This window comes from Thermobia domestica, chromosome 16 (genome assembly GCF_964235325.1).
Source record: "Thermobia domestica chromosome 16, izTheDome1.hap1.1, whole genome shotgun sequence".
Taxonomy (NCBI): domain Eukaryota; kingdom Metazoa; phylum Arthropoda; class Insecta; order Zygentoma; family Lepismatidae; genus Thermobia; species Thermobia domestica.
In genome coordinates, this window is record NC_137469.1 from 54303337 (window position 1) to 54326478 (window position 23142).

Below are 23142 nucleotides of genomic sequence, written 5' to 3' on the forward strand. Positions count from 1 at the left end.
TGTACGAAATTCCAGGATTCAAAAGAAGCATGTGATGATAATAAAAACTATTCACCTCGATTTTCAATTAGGTACGATGCAATGCAATTCTTCAGTCTTCTTTCCCACTTTTTGAAGTATCTCTGGAACTCTTGAACTTGGATTTCGTCCAGTGTCCTCTGCTAAGCTCTTTTTACGCCCTCCACATTATCAAAACGTCTTCCTTTTAGATTTTTTTAATTCTCAGTAATATAAAAAAAGTCTCATGGGGCTAGGCCTGACAAATATGAAGGGTAGGGAACGATTGCCTACTCGTGAGATCTCAAATATCCAGATCCTGTGTGAGCAGGCGAGGAACAAACTTAGCGCCAACGCGTTTATTTTGAAATTCATTGAAATTCCACTGGCACGAGCTCCAACTCACGCCTGTCTGTTTTGAAATTTCATCGATCTCTAAACAAATCCTTGTTGATCTTTTGGCGATTTTCTTCAATGTTTTTTTTTCTCGTTTTGAGATGATGAAAAGCGCTCAGAACGAGAATGACCTTCAACATTGATCTCAGCCTGTTTAAATCGCTCAAATCACTCGAAAACTTGTGTGCGCTCATAGCATCCTTTTTGAAAGTCTGTGAAAGCATTTGGTAAGCTTCCGTTGCAAGCAAAAAGCAAATTTTCTAACATGAGTTTTGTTCCTTTAAGTCTCTAATAAACATTTCGCAGACGGCAAACGAGAACAGTTGAGAAAAACAACACTACAATCAAAACATCAACCTCGTACGCAGACGCCGTTTGGGCAACTGATTTGAGAAGGTCTATCCTAGACAGCCCTACCTCTAGCGGAAGACCTCTCTACTACGCCTAGGAATGGCCGCGCGCTTTCAATTTGTGTCCCTTCCTCGTATATAGTATAAAAGAATGAACATATTAACTGGTTCCGAATTTGAGAAAGCAGAATTACTGATCATTACCATCTTATAATCTTTTCCTCATATTTTATTGGTTATTACCTATACAATTAATTCAAGTCGTGCTTTATCATCAGCATAATTGAATGTTAGTATTAGTTAGTTTTATTAGATACTATTTATTTATATTTTATTAGTTACTATTAGTACTATCAGTTCTAATAGCATTAGTTAGTTTTAAGCTACTGTTAGTTACTATTAGTTTTAGTTTCTCTTAGTTTCATTAGTTACTATTAGTTAGTTTTATCATCACTGTAAATGAAAGCTACTACTACTTACTTCAATCCCAGTCTTATGGCCATGATTTTTGTCCATGACAATTTCAGATAATTAAATTCTAATCTAATTTTATCGTCAGAGTTGTTGACTATTACCATTAAAGTTAACCCAATTCTAATCTTATTATCAGGATCATTAATATTACGATTTTATAGTTAATTCTGTTCTAATCCTACCATCAGGATTATTCGCCATTAACGTTACAGCTAAATCAATTCTAATCGTATCATAAGGGTCATTGACTATTACCATTAGTCTTAATTTAATTCTAGTTTTATTTGCACAATTGTTTCTCTTCACTGCATCAATCTCTTACCTGATTTTCAGGGTTATATTCAATCAGTATTAATTAAATTCTAATATTATCTGCTGCGTTATTCCTAATATCTATCTAGTTATTTCCTATTTATTGTATTAATTCATATAGACTATACCAAAATTGTTAATATGGTAACTATAAACCAACCATTACTGTTGAGTGAATTTCAGTGCGATTTCTTACGTTAAGCTCAAAATTCCGTTTGAAATTTCTCCATGACACAGACAATGAATGGTGCCCAGGATTTAATGAATGTTGTTCATTTTGTTAATATATATAACGTTACTTTTCCTAATCCTTAACGCACCAAATCTAAATCGTCAACGTTGTTTACCAAGCTGGGGTCTTCTAGGGATTATTTTAATTTCTCAAGTACTATTTTAATTTCTCAAATTATTTTTTTACACTTTTTTTTAACGAACATATCATTGATCTAATAATGTAGCAGATATCCGAAGAAGATGCAGAGCACATATAAAAATCGAGAATAAATTGGTTCTTATAGTTGCAGCAGTATCACCCAATATCACTCTCTGGGGTCACTAGAGGACCCCGCTTGGTGTGTTAAGGGTTAAAGAGTCGAGGCTATGTGAGATGTGAGCCGTATTTATTATTACCGGAGGTCGAACCCGCACAGAAAATATGAATCGAACAAGCTAAACATTAAATCTCCGACAACTGACAACCCCCCTAAATGTGCAATTAACCTTAAAGGACATTGTAATTTTGTTCTTTATTTTGTCGACCACACTTTTAAAAAAAGTTGTAATTATTGTTTTTTTTTTTTTTTTTTTTTACGGGAATGATAAGTAATATCAGTTTCATTTGAATTTCGTAATTGATGGTAAATATATACAGAAAATATTATTAGCAAAATTTGACAGTGTCAATACAACAAATTGATTTACTGTTAGAAGATAATTTTTCTTTGTAGTTTACTGGACTTTTAAAGAAAAAGTTTAATTTAACGTCCCACAGTCATGTCCTGTAGGCTAAAGTAGACAGTTGATAAATATTAAATTTGATTAATTTGTTAGGGTTTAACGTCCTTTTTCAGCAGCCAGGCAAAAGGGTTTGCCTCCACGCTGTTGTACGGGATACAGCTATAGTACGGGAAACAGTTTATGGCGTGTGGGCTAGACGAATGAAACGAAGGCTGTGTTGCCACGTTTCTGTGTGGTAAAGAAGTGTGGCTAAGCAGACGCACTAGAGCCCGAGCAGGTAAGCTACTAGCAGATACATGTTGTTCTCTGTGACTACATCGTAGTTTTCTCATTTGCTAACAGCATTTAAAGGATACTCGTAGCGCAACCGTCAAACGCCATAAACATTGTTCCTAACCATAGTATAGATTGAGTTTCGATCTAACATTGGATTTCTCATCGTCTTCTTCTACCTAAAAGCAGATGCGTAGGAAGTAAAACTCAGAAATACAATACAAACCATAATATTATTGGAATGTGTTTCCTTCTTCTTTTTTTGACTTTTACGTCATAAAACTGATACTCTCTATTTCTGGTTTTCTTCCTCTTCTTTTTGACACCTACACATTTACTTTACCCTCGTTGTTCCTTAAGCTTCAGTAAACTCAAGGCGCTATGTGTCTTGATGTATCTCTCCAAGACACACACACACACACACACACTCACCCCATGGCACGACGCGGGATGATTTAAGTTGTGACATGGTTCTGCGTCCAATGAACGCCACAAGATGTCAGTGTAGCCAAGATTTGTGACCACTAGACTAACCGATAAATCCGTTGCCAGAAGACAAGGTGAGACAAACACACACACACACACACGACGTCTAGCACCAAGAGATCACTAGGAATGAGAGAGAAAAAGAGGGAGAGAGGGAAAGCAAAAGTAAACGAACGTGGAGGAAAAGGAGCAGGAAAAAAATCCTATTTCCGCTGACACAAGCAAGAAAACTAACCTTTACAAGCCCTTCCCTCTTTTTTCTCTGTACCCCTCCTACTGCGCGGACCTATCTCCTTCTCTCGAGGCTTCCTTCATTCCATGATGGAGGTTTATTAAAGGCCCAAAGAAAAATTGAAAACTCTTGACCCTAATCAACTGCGACAACAAATCGAGGGACTTGGCGTTGGACATTGTGCCTACCTATCAAGGGAAAACAGCGACACAGCGAATTGCTTTGTTTCAACAAACTGCAACACTAAAATCAGTCAAGTCTTGGAGAGTAAAGCAAAAGCCTCATAGGGCCTTTTGTCAATCTGCGTCCGTCGTCTTTCATGGATATTAAAGAAAAAAACATTTCTTATTTATTTAAAGAGAAATTCAAGGTCAATAAAATTGTTTAGTTTTCGTTGTAATATTGTTTGACATTCTCCAGAGAACTGCGTATACAATTATCAAAATGGTTGTTCAAAATAATCAAATGCAACAACAAGTGATTCTCTTTTAAAATTCTTGCTGCTTGGATCTTTGGTCACACAATTCCATTGACTTCTTTTCTCACAATTTATGATGTCGATTTTAATTTTCCTTTCTCCTCAAGATAGCTTAAACTTAGCCAATTCTATTTTTCCTAGAGTAGTTTCAGATTTTGTATTTGGAATTTGGTCTGTCTTGGTAAATCAGCGTTTCTGGATTACTCATTCTGTTTTTATTTTCGTGTAATGGTAGGGGAAAAATAAGTTACGAAGGCTGCTAGAAAAGTTTCTACAAACATTCATCAAAATGATTGTTCAGAGTAGTTGTGCTAGTCCACTATAATGAAATGCGAAAGAATATACTTTTCTATAATGTTTAAATTATCTTAAATTGTTTGTTCAAGCCTATTTGTTAATTTTTCACAGTAGTTTGAGGTAATTTTGTGTGAGAAATAGTGAACACTTTCATGCAATGCTTTGTTATCATTTCAAATCTAGTTTTAACACCGAAACAATCCATCAAGCGATTTCGTTTGGCTTTCAGGATGAAGCACCATCCAACTGAACTGTACCGGTACAATTGATTATCCGATCTCCAGGGTGGCCGCGCATTTCTCAATGATGAATTTCGTGAAGATCGTTCATCCACGTCCGTTGTCATCAGTAACGTTGAGGCTCGTGTGTGAAGTGATTGAGAGAGATACATGTGACATATCGTTAGATTCAGGTATCCTTGAACATTGACATGAAAGGAATACATATTTGCATATTCACGTGAAACTTTCATAGAAACTTTCAAGCCTCTGGATAGCGCACAACTTGACCGAATTGGCGTAAAGAAATGTCCAAAACATCCAACCGAGGTAAGTGAAATTTGGTGTGCTACCTCGTTACAGGGGATAAACTTGGATGTATTAACACGAAACCAAAACCAATCAACAATCTACTGTTTGGGTGTTTCAAAGTCAGCCGAAACTAAGAAAAGTTGTTCGTTTGAGAATTGTTGCCAACAGTGGCGGATTTAGAAGGTAAAAACTGGGGAGGGGGCCAGTCAGAAATCAGACTATGATAGGTAGGCCTATATCATGAGTTTACTATAAGCTTTCAAAATGTATAAATAATAGCTTAAGTTATTTTTCTCACTGAAAAAACTGGGGGAGCTAGGCCCCCCGGCCCTGGCCTAGATCCGACACAGTTTGCAAGAAAATTATTGCTTGTTTCTTCGGTTATACTGGACATGTAGCAACTGTAGGTTTAGAAGATTGAAGGATTATAAATACTGCGTAGTATGCAACAATGTTTGTCAGAGGTCATGAATGAATTGGGCAAAACAAACTCAAATTATCACAATATTTTTCACTACTACAACGCTAGTTCCCAATCAGCACAACAAACTGTTGATTAGTTTAGTAAAACTGACAAATTAATAACTTATTGTCAGCACTCACGTGATTTAACAACTAAGGACTTCTTTCTGTTCCCACAAATGAAAGATAAGATGTGTGGTGAGCGATTTGTGTCTTAAAATGGCTGTTAATGCATTTCGAACAGATAGGTACTTCTTCAAACTCCTGTAAAAAAAATAAAGAAATTGGATTTAAAAAACAATCAAAGATAATTTAAACAGAAAGGTCTATAGTTCCGAATTTTATAGTAGTGAAACGTTAACGCCATTATTAGCATTAGTTTCCATAAACTTTTCCAGTAACCCTCGTATAATCGTGAAAAATAAAGATTTTGAAGATTTCAACTGATTTACGTTTTCGTGGTCCCACGTATTAAAATAAAAAGTATTTTGAATACCTCGTCATCTGTTCGTTCTGAGGTACACACGAGTAGAGAGGCCAGGCAATTCAAAGTATGAGAATCAAAGTTTAAACTTAAGGTTTTTGTTGGTTTCTTTTATAATTTTTAGAGTGAATATTCGAATATGCTTTCCTATCTCAAAATTAAGGGTAATTTATTGGAAGATAAAAATAACGATTCTAGCAATTTTGTCGTAAACAATATTTAATAATTAATAGTTATAGAAATATGTAGTTTATGTGGGAAACTCTAGGAAAGGTTCTGGAAATTACTTTCTCAAAAACGGCTTGCGCGATTTTATTCAAAATTCATTAATAAATAACCTATTTCATTAACAACCGTACATCACATCGAAAGTAATTTCTCTTAAAAATATGCACAAAGAGAAATTTACACTTCGAAGAGAGTTTTTCTTGTCGGGCAATTTTCTTAAAACCAACTCAGGTAATATTTCGTAAATAAATATTTCAATAACATCCTACAATGTAACATTAAGTGATTTATATGAGGTGTTTCTGTAGATTACTAGTTGACAGTCGCCGATCCAGGAGACAAAGCAGGGTATGCCCTCCGAAGGGTTGCTTGTACTGTCAGAAACAATATAAAGTATAAGTTGTAGCTATCATTTGTTATACCCTCAACCTATCTTAATATTCTTTTTGGTACACAACATACCTGTATTTATTACAGTATACCGAAAGAAGGTTAATAACCAAAATATAGCCCCTCAAATTAGACTGTCTGCAGCCATCTTCTTACCAATTCCTAGATTCCAAGTCGGTACCAGGTCTTATCCTCAAAGAAATGGGAGTCAGTTACTGCTGTTTCCACCTCTTGCTGGTTGATGAAGCATCGTGATTTCAGAAGTAAATGTACCATGGACTGAAACATTTAGTAATCTGAAAGTGCAAGGCCAGAACTATATGTCAGGTATATTATAAGTTCGATGCCTTAAAATTAGTGAAATATTTGTTGCGTTTCTCAAGCCAAGTAGGTTATCCCATTGCAACAGAGCGTGATTTCATTTCACCAATATAGGATATTTTTGGCATAGTGCAGCGCTCCAACTGTTCGGAATAAACGTAGACACTACTGGTACGACCATTACGAACGAACTTGAAATAAATTATTCCCTGGTAATTTCATAACACAAAATACGTCTATATGCTCGAAACGACCCTGTTTGAAGACTGATTCTGGACTACTGCTCAACCACTGTCTTTGCACATTCGAATTTCGGGAAAAAATACCCACTTTTGGTTGCATGTGATAATTCGTTTCAGGAAAGCATCACGTGGATTTTGTACTAGTTATAGACACACATTCACTGTCCTCTGAGCCTGAGCTGGAGTCAATTTATGTGATACAACGCTGCAGCTCCTCATGGTTTTTCCATATTGTGAAAGTGACGCACTACAGTGGACTGGGACATTCCAACGTGTGCTGATAGATATATTTTCCTCAATGGTATGTAGTATGATCTCTGAAAATGATATTATGGGACGGCCGGACCTTGGCTGATATTCGACGTTTTCATACCTTGCACAAAATTTCTGGAACCAATGAGTTGCTGCGCTGTAGTTCCCTGCAATTTCCCCTTTCGCATGTCATGTGTTTAGGGTTTCTACCGCAGCGTTATGCCCGAGTTCGAACTCACACAGTAAGACTTAACATATCAGACATTGTTGAGCACTTATCGTCACTGGCAATAAAAATTGACTGAAGATACTGACAGGGTGACGGTTTCAGTGTTATATAGCTTGCACACTTGCACACTACCTCTTCGGCCAGTTTGATCTTGAACTTAACTGTCGATCAAGGCGCATACACCATCTGCTATTTTGGTTATGGAAATATTACAAAACTTACGATCCACCTTTCACTTCTCCTAAAATGTAAATTTTAATTTGTATTAAAATCCTAATTGTTGTAGACGATATCTAACAAACTTGAACGACTCCATCAAAATTACACAGAAATTGGCGTCGTATTTATACCTAAATTTAAAAAGAAATGATCAATTGTACGTCTTCAATGTCTAAAATCACATCAAGATGAAAACTGAATATATGCAATGAAGAATACTGAACAAAAGGCAATATTGTTTGATTTCTATGCTTTAGTAGATCCTCTATCCGCATATGGAAAGGCTTGTAGAATTTGATTGAAGTCTTACTGGGGCCCTTCACAATTATATTTCTTATTATTTCCTATTATCTACAGCAGGGTTTCTCAACATTTTCCAGTTGCGTACCACCAAAGCATATTGTTAATCAATATTACCATATGTCGTTCGTACCACCTACAGCGACTCGCGTACCACCAGTGGTAAGCGTACCATAGGTGAGAAATCCTAACCTCCTAAGTAGTCCTAAGGAGAGCGACTGCTTTAATACATCTCCATTCAATTCTTTTATATAATTTACATTTTGCTATTTTCTGAAATCAAAATTTATTGATCTTGCGTCTTTGAAACAAGGATGTTAACATTGCATATAACATTTCAAATATGTGTTGTTGAAGTTCTAGCGAGCAGACTACTAAATATTTTTCAAGAGCTAACAATTTAATCTTTTGCCAGTTTTTCGTAAGTGAAAAGAGATAATGAAATGTAACTTACCTCAATAACTTAATAGATAATGTTATTCTACACCCGAAAATACGAATCGGAAGAATTTTCAATGTTGCCACCCGTAGAAATTACAGTGTGACCAGAATTTGAATTATCCAAAAAATCTAGGTTATAGCAGCGACTAGAAAAATAAACTCAACGGCAATTGATAACTTGTCATACTATCTGTGTTCTTTGTTAACTAGTTTTTAAATAGTATTTGTATTTATTTTGTAATAAAGAGTACAAAATAAATAATTTTTAATTATCAGTAGAATTAAAATACAAATATTATTTAAAAAGTAATTAACAAGGAATACGGACAGCATGATGAGTCATCAATTGCTGTAGAGTTCACTTTTCTAGTCGCTGCCATAACCTAGATTTTTGGGTAATTCAAATTCTGGTCACACTGTAACTTCTATGGGTGGCAACACTAAAAATTCTTTCGGGTGTAGAATAACATTATGTATTACTGAGGTAAGTTACATTTCAATATCTCTTTTCATTTACGAAAAACTGTCAAAAGAAAATTTGTTAGCTTACCTTTATGTGCCACTAGCCATTGTCGCTACGATTGGTCGGCAGATGACACTTCGGTCTGTGAAAGTCTCATCGTCCTGGAAAGTCATCTAAACTTAATGTAGAATAAGGTTTTATCGATGCCCTACGACGTTTACTATAACTAAGCGTTCTACCACTGAACCACGAGCCCTCTTCTTCATTTGCTAATGAATAAATAAAAATTTCGCATTAGTACTCTCTAACGATTAGTATTTATTACTATTACAGTATATCCAGGTTCCATATGCAGTAGTAACTATCCATAATTTGATTAAATCATTGGAAAATTACGACAATTACACAAATGAGATTTCCTTGACAAGAAAGCTTGTTTTGTAGAAATAAATCACAAACTTATGTCTACATGTGCATCTACATTCGACATTAAGCAAAAGTCAGTGTGTGTGTACGTATTTACGTTATGGTTTCTGACTTCGAGAGATTTGAGAGACATTGCAATGGTGGTAAGAGAAACAAAGATAAAACAGATGATAGGGTAGCGTGTGATGTTTTGTCACCATTATCTTGAGTAGTGGGAGAAAAACCTGGAAGGAGATCAAGAAAAAAAACTTTTTTGTGGTTTTAACTAAGTTCATGCTTAATTATTGCTCAAATCCAAATAAAACATTAGTTACTGTGTATGTTAAACAAATTTAATATATCTAAATAAATCAAAATTCATGTGAATTGATATTTTAGAGTCTGTATTTGGGGATATTGTTAGGTGAGTAGGGATTTTGCTATTTTTGAGCAAGCTACGGTTTTGATCTGGATGTTGCCTAGTTTGTGATTCAATTCCGCCTGCTGGTCGCTACTTTCTCCCTCTCAGTTTGACGGTTTTTTAAGCTTTAAGGAAACAGAAGCAATCCAACGGCAAATAAAAGAACAAATATTTCTAGTTGCGCATAAAATAGTTTTCTAAATCACTCAGTTCTGTAAGCCCGTAACGCCACAAAATAACAGAAAGAATCTCATTAGGGATGTCAAGATATGACCACATAGAAAATGATCCAACCGACAATCAACATCGTGGGAAGTAAAAGCACACACTACTATACATTTCACAACTAAGGCCAAGCATCGACACAGCCAAGGATGCCCATCAATGGGGGCAAGGTGGGGTGCTTGCCCCCTAAATGAAATTGTACTTCAGAATATCGAAAACCCAATAGAATTTTTACATTAGTTACAGCAAAATTTGAAACTATATTTGAAACGTCGCTTATACTTGCCCCCCCCCCCTTGGAAACTAAACATGGACACAGCCAACCTGAAGCCAATCTTGTTCATACCTTGGGATTATCTGGATGGATTACGTCCTAAAAGAACTAGGTTCTTCCCTAAGTCCCTGTATCCTGGCCTAAATTGATGGCGACCCATCGAGTACTTCCTGAGATTGTGTATCTTCCGAATGGACATGCGACAAAGTAAGTATTGCACAAAGAATTTTAGGAGATTTTGGTAAATCACTCCTTAAAAATACCAGAAATTTCACTTACCAAACAATGTTAATATAGACAATTTAACAATTTAATATTAAAGTCACACATAGCTTTTAAGTTAATTTATAATTGCACAATAACTACTTTTACCTGGTGCTTATTATCCCTTCTAAGTGCGTTTTTTTTTTCTGGTAAATGTTGAAGCATAAACGTGTCCGATAAAGGGAGCTTTCCTAGATCTCCTTTTAGGTTTCCCTTCCCACTACTTAAGTCAATGGTGCAAAACCATCACGCGCTTTCTATTTTATCCTTCTATATTTCTCTTATACTCATACCGCGGGAGAAATGATTCGCGAAGGCAGAAGCCATGAAGCGTAGATCTAGACCCACACATGCTTTAGTGGTATTAATTGCATGAAGGAGGGGCACTTAGATATGTATGTATAGGCTGATGCCTCACTTCTTCAGATTGAGTTTTCTTGCTAAAAGGTTTCCCTAACTAACTAACTAATTCGATGGCCTATGGAATCCGGAGGTTCAATGCCGCGTTCGCAAAAGCTCTCCACTGACTTCTATCGTTAACCAACTGGATCCAGTTTCTACTTTGTGTTCCTATTTCTGCGAGATCCATCTTAATATTATCCTCCCATCTGCGCCTAGGTCTTCCTAATGATCGTTTTTCTTTTGATTGGTCTTCCAGTTAAGACTTCGAAAGCGTTCCTACTTTCTTTCATTCTGGCTACATGATCTGCCCACCTGAGCCTTCTAGATTTGATGATCCTAACAATGTTTGTCAAACCGTATAAATTAAAGTTCCTCCCTAATTAGTTGAAAATTTTCAATGTAGATCAAATTCTGTATATATGCAGGTCTTATATAGCTTAGGTGCTGAAAAAAGGATCATTAATCTCAAAAGAAACAAATGGGCAGGCCAACCGAATATTATTTATAATTACATTTAATGCCCTTTGTTATATACGTAAAACGCACTGAAATTAAGCTTAAATTCACGTATTTATTTAAAACTTTCATCTTTTTATTATTATTTTCTTTTAATAAAGGAGAATCTGACGAATTGTTCGTAGCAGAACAGAAAAATGGGTACAGAGATAGAATCGAGAATAGAAGAGAAAAAAAAAAATAAACCTACGATTCTCCAATTTAGTTCCGGACGCGCGCGTGAATGATATTCATCCGTATTTCTTTTGCAAAATACGCAATTCCTCTCCGTTGTTTCCATGACGTCATTGATGTTTCTATGGTAATGAATATGAAGTTGACGAGCTATTGGATGCAGACAGTCCAGACGGAGACACCTGGTGTCAAACCGAATAATGAGATCCGGGGTCTGAGGTAACTCAATTACGCATTCCCGGGAGTCGACTGCTGTGTAAAGCTGTTTCACTCTCTTCTCATCCATTCGATACTTGGTCTCCCCCTCATTTCTATTCACTCCCCCCACTTCTACTTTTTTTTACCTTTTTTTTTTCGAGAACAGTACAACTGTCTCCCTTTCGACACTCCTACTGACTAAAGCACCACTTTTTGAGAACAGTACAACTATCGCCCGCCCCCGCTCTCTCTCTCTCTCTCTCTCTCTCTCTCTCCCTCTCTCTCTCTCTCTCTCGGATATTTCCGGTAACCTCTCTCTCGCCCTATAAGCTCAAATAAAACTTCTTGTTTCGCATTAGCCTGATGAATTCACGACACGGATTCATTTTATGAATATTTGCGTCTGCGGCCAAGACACCATGAAAAGACCAACCTGTGAAATACCCACGAACAATGTTCATGTAATTTTGGGTCCTATTTGCGACCACGAAAGTAGGTATGAATCCAACCGAGAATTTTCGAACTGACGGTTATATTTTATGTATGTGTAAAAGGGTAGAAAGGTCAAAATCCTGTTTCCCATATGTCAACTCTTCCTTCCTCTGTTCCCTGTAATAAGCACATACGTATATGCATAAAGTCGTGTCTGACAAATAGTGAATACGATTGAAGAGCAATATGTAATTTTATGGTATTTCAAAGTAATAATTAAAATTAGTAATTTTTTTAGTTCCGTAACCAGTGAAAATGAAATTAAATATTAAATCTTTTCTTTTAATGAATTTGCTTACCCCCTTTTTCTAAAAAAAAAAAAAAAGCGTTAGTTAACCAGAGAGGTCATGATAGTTCAATGGTAGAACGCTCACCTTTTGGTGGGAGGGGTCCGGATCGACCACAAATCAAGTTGATTTGTGGTTGGTAACATTGTATCCGTCGTTTTTTATTTTCGAATTTATCCCATTTTCCGTATCATTCTCATCCACTAATTTTTCCATAAGGATTAATTTTAATTAATAATTCATCTTGTTTTTACTAATTGTGAGATTTTAAACTAAAAATTTTAATTTTTTAGTCAGAACTTTAGAACATTTAAATAATATAAAAGGTGCGGCACAACATCAAATTAACAAAAGATTTCTTTTTATAAAAAAAAAGACCCTTCCAGTACGATATCTTTATCGTTTTTCATAAAATGAAATGCCTATGATATATTTTTTCATGTTTATAATTCAAACTACTATATTGAGTTTATTTTGAATTTAACGTCACGTTCAGCAGCGAAGCTACATGAGACGTGGACCTACTGATTAACGTGGAATCCGAACCACATGAACTCCCGCTGGAAATCGAACCTGGGTCTCCCACGCCAAAGGTGTGTACGCTAACCGCTTACTTACGAAGGAGCTCCAAACTACTATATTATAGGAATAATTATAGCAGTAATTATGTAAACACATTGTTAACTAATTCACACTATTTATTCGGTATCCAACATAATTCAGGGGCGAATCCAGGACGGACTTCTGGAGGAGCGGTGGGTTGTAGTACTGCTACTTAGAGCTACTTTTAAGAGCTCCAAAATCTGGTATGGGTTTATTTATACATAAAATAAGAAAATATTCATCTTCTGGGGGGAGTGAATCGCCCCGATCGCCCCCCTCGAACCGACCCTAACATAATTAAATCGAAAGATACGTCTATGGTACACACGTGGTGCACAGAAAATTTGCTGAAAAAATTTCAAATATATCTTTGTATAGACCGAGAAAAAATAATATTAAGCAAAAACGTACAATAAGCGAGAATAATAATTTTGATTTTGTTGTCTTGGGCAAGAGATTATAAACTGGCAAGCTCTAGTCTCCGGTGCGTTGAACTTTTTAAGTTTCTTACGCTTTAAACAAGTATGTCAAACTCAGTATCTTAAGTTGGTTAAGGTTAGCACTCTGACTCAATGGTAGAGCTCTTACGTCTGGTGTGTCGATTCATTGGCTCCATTCTCAGCGAAGCAAGTTTGTGGTGGACAAGATAGTGTCCATAGGTTTTCTCGGACGTATTCCCATTTCTCCTACATTTTCATTCCACCATTTTTTCTTCATCCTCCACTTGCCTTAATCATCTACCTCCCTTAGCCTAAAGTGCATAAGCGTGGAACGTTACACTGAAAGTTTTCATTTCATCTTCAAGTGGACCAAAGAGTCATAATTTTTCTATAGAGCAGATGGTAAAAAAAAAAAAAAAAAAAGTTTTCAAGATCAATTATGTACTTAAACCGTGATTAAATACACACCCATTAACTTACTAACTCACTTATTAACACTAATCTATTGATACAGTTCTCTAAAAACTAAGGAACATGAGGAAATCTGAATAGTAGATAGGTACCTATTGTTTCTTTCCCGATACCTGGCATACAAAGTGTTTCAAAACAACACCGAAAATGTTTGGGGGGTGATTCCTGACACCAAGATAAGGCAAAAAGTATAGACCAACCTGGGTGCACAAATGCTGCCTTTCGGAGTTATAGGCTGCCGAAAACATGAAAAAATGAACTTTAAAGGTCCATACCTTCAATAGTATGGGACCTACCGAAGTCGGGGCAAGATTTTATTTAGGAACTAATATGTGCCCTATCCAAATATCCATGTTTCGGAATCCTGTGGTATTTCCACAACAATTTTTATAGAGTTAGTTGGTGAGTACTTCAAATTATATGCCCGTAGCCAAACTCCCTCTATAAAAATTGTTGCGTGAGTACCTTAGAATTCTGAAACATGAATTTTTGGATAGTGCACGTATTAGTTCTTAGCTGAAGTCGACCTGACTACGGTACGTTCCATAGTTTTGAAGCTATGGACCTTTAAAGTTCAATTTTTTATGTTTTTGGCAGCCTATAACTTCAAAAGGAAGCATTTGTGCAACCAAGTTGGTCTATACTTTTTGTCTTATCTTGGTGTCAGGAATCACCTCCCAAACGTTGTCGATGTTGTTTTGAAACACCCTGTATATTTCCTCTACAACCAGCGTTCGGACGTCTAGAGACGTAATTACTCGCACTTAAGGATTTTCACAACAGAAAGTCAGATGAATGTGTGTTAACTGGATATCACTGGGGATATAAGCGATAAAAATTCTTTGCACTGATACGTACTACCGAACATAGAAATCAAATACGGTACAAATTTGCGGATTTCTTTGAACCGCGTTTATAAATATCATTAAAATACGCAGTTCTTCGAAATTTTACTAATGGCTGTGTGCACCAATGAAGTTCAACTGTTGAACGAGGGAAACTTAGTTGATCCAAGCCAGTCTGTTTACATTCAATAACGTCTTTGTATTTTTCCATTAATGAAATTACAATACATTTCTCGTGTTCGGAAAAGTTTTTTGCAGGTGGTTTCATTATTTTTTTCCATTACAATTACGATCACTGAAATTAGACTACTCTCAACTCTATGCGCACAATCTCGAAAGTCGAAAAGACCAGCACGCGGTACGCTTTCTTCATTTGTTACTTTGTTGAATGAAGATTAGAGACAAAATATGACAACCAATCAGAGTCGATTTTACAAATTGCCGAAGTATAACTAAAAGAGTTGTACTGAACTTCGACTTTCAATTGTGCAACCAAAGTTCTGGAACCACGTTTAAACTTGAAAGTTTAATGTTGAACGCGTTTGAGTGAACGCTTCTTGAAACTTCTTTGGTACACACGGCTGTAAGTTGAATTAAAATAATTGAGGGCCGTAGAAAAATTAATAAAAGCCCTCATCATATTAACAGTAGGTCCTTTGTTTGACATGGACAAGATAATCTAACATAACAAAGGTTATTTCTAAAAAAAATGGCGTAAATATAATTAATGCAATTAATACAACGTCCAACAATATTAACTCTACAATGCATGTAACATTTTTTAAAGTTTTATAGTCCAGCGATTATGCTTTAAAGTTAAGAGAGACGGTGGTGAAAATAATGAGTGGAATAGTGAAATGAAAAAAGTAAGGGAAACGGAGCAACCCCAAGAAAATTCACGCGTATTATGTTTGCTTCCGTTTGCCAATGTTCTTTTAACATTTTTCCGCACGCAGTTACAATGCATTTTTTATAGCGATTTATTGGGAACATTTTATCATAGCTTAATTGGATGATCATTTCTAGGTAGTACAGTTCAATTCTCGTCATAGCCGCCATCAAGGGCGCCCATGTTGTGGTTTCCAAGGGGGGACAAGTATAAGCGACATTTCAAATGCAGTCTCAAATTTTGCGGTAACTATTCTAAAATATCTAATGGGTTTTCGATCTTCCGAAGCACAATTTCCTCTAAAGGTGGGGGCGAGCGCCCCACCTTGCCCCTTGATGGGCGCTCTTGGCTGCCATCTATATAGTAATTAGTGAAATAGTGATAATGTCGCCGTCTATGCCTGTAGAAAGGAACTCGTTATATTACATGTAATTTATGTAATTGTGAAGAGGGCAGTACTGACCAATATTTGATTATAATTCCGAAGTTATATATCAAATAATATAGTATTATATAACATATTTTCATAGACCCTACATTATCATGTACATTATTAATGTAACTAATAGCTGTCAAGTAACTACAATAACATAGCTCGTATAATTATACGGAAACCGGAAATTGTAAACCAAATCAGACATACCGGTACCACGTTCGGTTTTAATCAGTGGCGAATCTTGCCCGTAGCAGAGGGGCCTAGGCTCTCCAGTGTTCGAGTGAAGTAAATAATTGAACCTATTAACTATATATTTTTGAAAGCTTATAGTAAACTCATGATATTCATATCATATTCTGGGTTTTGGCTGCCCCCTAGTTTTTTTTTAAATTCTAGATCCGACACTGGTTTTAATATTAATTCCTATATAAGTAATATTAATAAGAGTTATCGAGAAACTGTCTTTGATTTCGATTCAGAGCCCAAGGCACAAGTTCCATCTCTGACCTGACCCGTATATTGCAACTGGAAGTTAAAGATCTAATTCTTCCAGTTTCTGTACTGGAAGTCAACCGTAGTTTTACAATAAGAAAAGAAACTGGCTTGTTTAGATTATTCTTACTTACAACTCGCGTATCTGGAGTAAAGTTATTTTTTTTTAAGAAGCAGTATGAGATGTTTATCATAATACATGCAACCATAAATTTCTATCCAAAACTTTTCTCATAAGTTTACTTTGTCATACATTGTTTAACTATATTTCTCCATAATATTTAACGTAATGTTCAGATCTTACATCACTCCTATCTCACAGCATGAGCAAACATTATTAACTATCTTAAAAACTCTTGAGACAAACAACTTTAATATTAATTGCAGTAGATGAAACTTCTATTAATTCATGTTTACATGCTTTTTTGTTTTCTTCTCCACTTCATATTTTTTAATTCTTCTTTCTTTTTTAATTTTCTAGGAGAATGGAGAACGCCACACGATTTCGGGCTTAGCTAAACCCGCTTCATTGTGAACTGCTTACGTCATGTTTAGGTGAGTTAACTTATATATTCTCCAAATAGTTTATACATTGAGAAGGGAAGAAATAATCATTATACATAGTCTGTTCAAAAAATATTTGGTCTTTGCCAGAGAGAAATGCAATTTAGTCAGTTACTCGCCTAAAGATCTGAAAACACTACTCTTCTTCAAAGATGCGTCGTTCGGACTATACCGAATTATTCCATGTGATCGTCCCGCCATTGTAAGAAGAATTTCTGGAAGCGTATAACGTACCATATAATACAAAAAATATGGTTACTTTAAACGATATGTAGCCTAGGTTCATATATCACGTACCTATTTTCCTGCCGCTGTTGAGAGAGTTCCACTTATCCCGGAGACTGTATAATAATGTGGAAACTAAATTCCAATGAAAATTATATAGTTACCAACTTTATCAATAAGCATGAAAGTAGGGGTATTTTAAAATTCCGACAGAACCATGTCATGACAAGGAGAACAGTTGGTAACCCTACTCCTTATATATGTATTTAAAGTAGGCTAAGTAATAAATAACTATCGTTTTCGGTAGACTATACAAAAATTTCTACTCCCCATAATTCCTCTGCTGTTCCTCCGCTTGCCATCAGAAATTAAATCTTTCCGTTTTACGTCCCACGCTTATCCCGGCTAGGCTAAATGAGACTGTGATGATGAGAAATGAATGAAACAATAGAATGAATAAAGTGGGAGAACTCCGAGAAAACCCACGCACACGGTATTTGTCCACCACAAAGTTCACTTGGCTCGAGCTGGGATCGAACTAGGGACCCCATGCACCAGAGGTGAACTCAGAAATTAAAGATGGTATAGTTACTGCATCATATATTTGCGGTATGAAAAATCTGTGGATCTATCTCAGCCATTGAAAGCTTTTAGAGTAATGGTGTCTTGTAAATTCGAAACATTAATTCCAATAAAAAAAAAAATTACCAATTGTTTGCTTTCAGTAATACAAGAGAGGAAAAATATCAGCTTAATTTGAACGTGATGCTGTGCTGCAGCTACTCCAATTAACCTTCCAATAACGTCGCTGGGTCCGTTTACATAATCTGGTCGTGTTATTTAAACACAAATAATAGTTTACAGACCATTACAGAAACGTCATTAGCGACCAATGATTGAAACTATAGCGTCAAGTGAACGAGCATTCTGCTACCGTCAACGCATAATCCTCACATGAACGCTTTCCGACAAGCTTCCGCTAAACGGTAACATATGTCAGTCAAACATTCATGAATTAAATTGTTTCCCGAAGATCAGATTTTGTTGGTGCAATAAAGGGAAACACAAATACAAATATTGAAATACTGAGGTAAGACTTGATGCTATGTACTCTACGTAAGTAGTACATATTATTATATTATACTAGCTGAACCTGCACAGTCTACACAGCATCTTATTTTTCATATCTCAGGGCTGTGAACTTCTCAAACAACTACATAAATTATGTTTTACTTCATTGCATACAGTCCTTGGACCTTCGACCGTTATTAAAGCAAAAGTAAGTGCGTTTTCGCAGCACGTAATAATCAAATACCTTATACATAAAGTCAAAACTTTCGAAACAATAAAGATTCAACTTAGACTGATGAAATGGTTATTTTTAGTTTTTCATTATCATTTGGCCATGAAACAAACGTCGGAGAGATATACTAATCCGATACACAAATGTGTGGTGTTGGAATGTATAACCCGTTAGGATATGATGCTTTACTTTTGCAAAATTTCAATACTTCCAGTGTACCCCTAAAAACTGCAATAAAGAAATAATGGCCTTTATTAAAATATTCAATTAGACCTGAACAATCTAGCCAAAATTTGCAATCGACCAGTGAAAACGTCGCCTATGGTTCCAGACAATTCACTGTCGACAGATTGACCACAAGCATATAAACTTTTCTTAGCCACATACACATAAACGAAGCATTTTAATATATAGATTATTTCGTAAATATTTTTATATTATTTTTTTAATATTTAAATATCAAAAGTTACAGCCATTAACTCACGTTTCTTTCTTAGTTGTCAAAGTGGTTGTCTGTAGGAAATACATAAATAAATTTGCTGCAGTTCGTCTGTATTTGATGAGTGCAGATTTATGTTGAAATAATACTAGTTTGGTTTCTATATGAGATGTTCAAACGCACGAGCTCAATTTTCGGGCTTAATCAAGGTTTAGCTCAATAATTCAACACGAGCCCACATGAACGCGAACCTACTTCTGAATATCATGTCCGAACGAGCACAAGCCACAACACGGTTAGAGAACACAAGTTCGAGGGAACTCGACCTCCATTGAAGACAGCGATCCCAAGGTGACGTTAATGAGCATCATAGTCGCTGAGAATTTCGAGTTCGAACTCAATCAACTGGGATTAATGACCAGAGACTCATTGACAGTAGCGAACCCTCAATGAGGTTAGTGAGTTGAGTGCAGATTCAAAGGAAGACAGCTAGCCTGAGTACGAGCCCCAATCAAAGTTTGTGAGCGTCAGACTCACTGAGGATTCCGAGCTCAAGCTCAATCAATTGAGATTAGTGAGCACTAACCCGAGTAAGCCGCAGCTTGTACAAGCCTGGATAAGCGTGATCCCCATTGATGACAGTGAGCCCGAGAGTGAGCCTTAATGAGTTTAGTAGCTCGAGACCAAGCTACGGCAAGCCCCATTGACAGTTGCGAGCCCAAGAGATCACGAGCTCAATTGAGATTAGTAGGGGAGAGTCTCATGAACGGTAGTAGATCTGAGCCCACGCGGGTAATAACAAGAATACTTATTTGGGCGGAGGGAATCAAAGTTTACCTGTCAATGTAATGATCCTTACAAATCTGATTCATTTAAAGAACTCCACTCAAGAGATTATATAACAATCTATGGAAAGAATAGAAGTTCTACATATCTGACCATGGAAGTTGCATAACTTTTTACACCCCACCCATCTTTGATAGGAATAAACCTCTAACATTCCTCAGCCCTGCCCGCTGGGCTAGTGGCTACCATGCGTGCCTTCGGTTCACGAGATTGTGGTTTCGATTCGTGATGAGAGAATCTTAAAATTAGAACGCATTACTGTAGTTCGAATTCAACCTTAAACTGAAAGTTCTGGTCTCATATAGCCACAATGTTATAGAGACGCCAAACCCTAACTAAACAGCCTAATCTAAAATTCTTCTTCATTCGTCCATTCATGATTCATAATTCTGGTGACCCCAGTGAAGACGGTGAATATATTTTATCTTAACTAACGAAAAGTTTCATAGCTTATTATGAATCAACATCTCAGCACCAACATTTTTCATTAAGTACTTCCATAACGATCCAAATACAGTTCACAAATCCATAAATATATTATACCTTAGTGAAGTTGTTTTTGCTTGATTGAGGGAGCACTAATGTCATTTAGATGTGAAATAATTTACCAATTTTATACGCCATCATCTTTCTTGGTATCTTGGTAGCAATTTTATACACCATCATCTGAATGTTTTATCATTGCTGACAAGCCTTATCTACTTATCAAAGTTGAACGCAAAACGCACAACGATAGAAATGGTCGAAAACTGGAATTATCGTGCACATATCATCGTGTAGGATCATCACTACCAGCAAAAGGGGCTTTATTTGAGGAGGGCAAGGAAGACAATTGCCGCACTAAGTATACAAAAACATGCTTTGTAATATATTGTACATTAATATATTAATAAAAAACATGCGGAACTCTTATGTCGGTGGATATTTGCACATGACTATACAGAAAAAGACGAATAACATGTTAGTTTCAAATTTCTAGTCTAATTCTCTCCGTGAGAGGGTTAAAACCTTATTGGATGAAAAGATCTAATACATTTCAATCAAAAATTTTCTTCTACACCTTGCATATGTAGAACTACATATAGTGTAACCAAACCAAAACTATCAGTTAACTCGGTATGATGTGCTTATTCCATAAAAAAAATACAAAAACTCGATTTAGGGGCCATTCAAAAATGTTGTGGCTCCTGATCCAAACACTAACTATTAGCCCACAAAAATGTTCTTGTAGGCCTTATATCTAGAGAACTACATATAGCATAACCAAACCCAAACTATCAGTTAACTCAATATGATGTGTCTTTTCCGTAAAAAATGCGAAACCTCGAATTAGGGGCCGTTCAAAAATTTTGTGGACCCTAATGCAAAAACTAATTATTGGCAAAGATCACAATCTTTTGATCCATTTTTTTGGTTTACTAAAATTCTTGTTGATATCTTTTTTTAATAAGAACTGAAGAGAGAAGAAATAAGTGAAAAGAGAAAAATGTTTTTTTTTTTTTTCTTGTTCTGTACCTAAGCATTGTCCTTTAGTAGACCATTCGAATGTTAAGAAAAACCTCAACTAGATTAACCGGCCTCCGTAACTATATCCGAATCTCTTGATTAAGAGGCTTAATCACTGCGAAATTAAAATACCACTAATTTTACAGTAATTGTGTGATATCTTCAAAAAGATAAAAGATAATCGGAAATGTGGAACAAAAGCGCGCCCTAGACAATATTATTGTGCATGAGATACCGTTATCGGGAGTCACCTAGTAGCTTTCCGTTTGCAGCCATTTAGAAATGCGGAAATAAGTGCCGATTTTCTAAATGGCTTGAAATCGAAAGCAGATAAGTGAGTTGTGATAACGGTATCTCATGTAAAATAATATTGTCTAGGGCGCACTTGTTCCATATTTCGATTATCTTTTATCTATTTGAAGATATCACATAATTACTGTAAAATTAGTGGTATTTTAATTTTGCAGTGATGGGGCCTCTACCCTTTCAGATATACGCATTTAGTACAAACATTTTAAGTTAAACATTTCCCTATTGAATAGGTGATTAAGGAGCTAAACTGATGATAAACATCCACGAAGTTTGATGTGAAGTGTATTAGGCTTTGCTTAATAAACCAACCAGAAAATTAATTCAGTGGTTAAACTTGAGAAAGAAATAAAAAAAATTAGACATTTTTGGTAATTTAAAAAAGAAAATCGGTTTGAAGAAATGACACAAAAAGTTTATGTTACATAAATAGCAAGCTACAAAATGAATGATACAGAAAAGCAGTGCGCTTTGAAAAAGAATCTTGACTCATCCAACAACCACTTAAATCATGTATAGACAAAAGGCATTCATATATATAGTCAGCGACACACACACACACACACCAAACAACAAAGAGACACTTTTTTCATTGTGCGTTGAATTCAAGGAACGAAGATTTATAACTTGATCGTTGTGCGGGAAATCCTGCTCCAATTTTTTTTTAAGACGGGAAAAAAAAGAAACGTACTGCTATATTTTGTAATTTGCGCTGACAATTTAATGAAAGAGAGGAAACGGAGAACCGTCACAGGACATTTTCCAGAAAGAAAGAAAGAAAAGTAAGGAAAAAAAAACAACATAAATAGTTCTACCACCAATCCGTTTCAATGACTTATTTTTTTTCTTTTTCACAATTTTCTATACAAAAAAGGAAAAGAAAAGAAAAAGTAGACAATTGTTTCCAACCTTGCACTCAGCTGTATGATGAAAAAAATATAAAAGAAAAAGGAACAGCATATTTTTCTCCTTTCACTTATTTCCTTTTCTCTTCAGTCCTTCTATGTCTTTTCATATTTATGTAATTCTCTATAAAGGGAGGAGATAATAAACTGCTGGATGTAGTCGAGAAGGACTCCATAAACTGTCTTATTTTCAGAGAAGTGGCATAAGGGCTCTGTATAATGCCCCAAGTATGACAAATTTTCACATCCTCTTCTAACCTTAGAGGATGAGCATCGAGAAAAAAAAACTGTTAACGACGTTAGGATATAAGAAATGGTCTATTCTCCTTATATATATTTTTCTCACTACCACTTTTTTTTTTTTTTATATAGCTTATCGTTCTCTGACACATTTTCTG

The 23142-nt window shown here is 35.8% G+C and overlaps 1 long non-coding RNA gene across 2 annotated transcripts in view; it reads left to right on the top strand.

The window, feature by feature from the left end:
* Positions 1-23142, top strand: part of LOC145673058 (uncharacterized) — a 290475-nt gene that overhangs the window by 169718 nt on the left and 97615 nt on the right. For both annotated transcript variants that reach the window (XR_014128713.1, XR_014128712.1), the window contains one exon: positions 17129-17202. This is a non-coding gene — a long non-coding RNA (uncharacterized LOC145673058). The remainder of the gene's footprint in view (positions 1-17128; positions 17203-23142) is intronic.